Source organism: Leopardus geoffroyi, chromosome E1, assembly GCF_018350155.1.
Source record: "Leopardus geoffroyi isolate Oge1 chromosome E1, O.geoffroyi_Oge1_pat1.0, whole genome shotgun sequence".
In the NCBI taxonomy this organism is placed as follows: Eukaryota; Metazoa; Chordata; class Mammalia; order Carnivora; family Felidae; genus Leopardus; species Leopardus geoffroyi.
The window spans coordinates 30,940,969-30,943,064 of record NC_059330.1 but is presented as its reverse complement, the minus strand read 5'-3'; positions in this window follow the sequence as shown (position 1 = coordinate 30,943,064).

The window sequence follows — 2,096 nt, the reverse complement described above, 5'->3', positions numbered from 1 at the left end:
ACCCGGAGCGGCGCGGCGGCAAACCTGCCATTCATCCCGCAGGGTCCGGGCGGAGGGGCGGGGCCTAGCAGCTGGGGGCGGGGCCTCGCGGCGGAGGGGCGGGCTTAGGGGGAGTGGAGGAGGGCTGGAAGGGCGGCGCTCTCCTGGAAGGGGTCGAGGTGGACCAGGGAAAGCGAAGGGGCAGAGGGGAGAGGAGGAGAAATTGCGAAGGAGAGGATGGGCGAAGACTCTTCAAAGTTGCTGTGAAGAAAATAGCAGCAAACAAGGACTTCTGTCTGCGTTCTAGTCCTGGCTGTGTGTCATTCATTCATTCTTCCCCATTCATTTCTCCATAGCTCCATTCATTTATTCCTTCACCATTTTGAGAGCCAGCTCTTGCTACTGTGCGAGGCTCCAGGGCAGAGTTAAAAACCTTTCCTTGTGTGCCATGTGAGAAGGTTGGTATCCCTAAGAAACGCTGAGATTAAATGAGAACCACAGATGGGGATATCCTCTACAGAGATCTTTTTATTGACGTCCTCCTCTTCTTCTTTTTTTAAATCTAGGCAGTTTCCGAACAGACCATACAGTAGACATGAATCAGGATCCTGTCGCTAAACCTAAAACTAGAGGGCTTGCTGGAAGAGGCGTTCAAAGGAAAGTGAATGATGGGTGACCTCTTGATCCTTTCCCTTATCACTCCTGGAATTTAGGTGTGCTCCCCTCTAGGTAGGTAGCCTGTCCACACCCATCCTCCCACACCCCAAACCGGTGACTCTCAAGGGGCTATTAGGCCAGCTTGTTAGGTGTGTTTACTCTGCATGCAGTGCAACATTGAAAACCTGAAATTCTTTCACTCAGAATTCTAGTTCCCTTTCCTTGAATATTTCCCAATGGACAGGTGCATTCCATGGTGATTTCATTAATTTCCCAAAAGAACTCCAGGAGATAGGCATTATCTTACTCATTTCACAGATAAGGAGACTGAGAATTTTGGAAACTTGCCAAAGGCAAATCTAGGATTTGTACCCATCTTTGTCTAATATTAAAGCCTCAGATCCTTTTGGTACACCACACTGTCTCTCCCTAGGATTTTAAATAGTATGTGTCTTAACAAACAAACAAACAAACAAGCAAGCAAAACTTTTTTTCTATACCAAGTGAGATATATATGAGGATGGATTAAAAGTTTTCTCATCTGTTCTGTCTGGCCACCAGGCTGAATAAATTGATTGGGGTGGGGAAGATTACAAAGGAAATAACTAATAAAAATAGATCTAAATAACAATATGAAATAACTCTAAGAAGGTTTAAAAAAACACAATGAACCAACAGATGATTTCAGGTCACATTCTAGTAATTACTTAGGAATGTGCAGAGAAAAGAGGCTATGAGAATGTGGTGGGGCTAACTTGGGGAAAGGGTACAGGAAAGAAGGAAGTCCGGAGATGGATTTTGAATGTGATGATGGGCATGATTTGGCACAGCCTTTCATAAGGGGAGAATGGCTTGAACAAAGATGAGAAGTGGTTAGTATGGGGAAAATTTGTGCGGGGCCACCTAGGTTTAGAAACATCAATGTGAATGGTATTTGCCCAAGAGAAAAAATGAGCAAGATAAAAATCAGATTAAACTAATAGAATAAAATTCCGTGACCTACAGGGTCATTTCTCTGCATTTCCACAGAAATGCAGGAATATTAACTGAAAGTGGCTTGTGTAAACAATATGGTCACAAATTTAAATCAGCCTCATTGTTGGTGAAACCCATCCCCAAATGTAAAGGCAATCTTGAAAAGATAAAAATAAAACACAAGAAACAGCTTTGAATTAATTATGTAAACACCTGCCACATTATTTTTTAAAGTGACATGTCCGTTTGGATCTGTTTCTGAGGACAAATCCCAAATATTTTTGAAGAAAGGAGGTATTAGATTCAACTTAGAGATTAGTGTTTGGGGAGGGGAAGAAAGTGCACTAGCAGGATGTGACATTTTTGTTGAGCTCAGAGATACAGTTCTTTCTGCAAAATGGCAGACCCACATTTGCAGGGGCATGGCCCGTGCCTAGGAGAAAGAATTTGTGATGCACCAGGCACCAGCTGCAGAGGAATCTCTT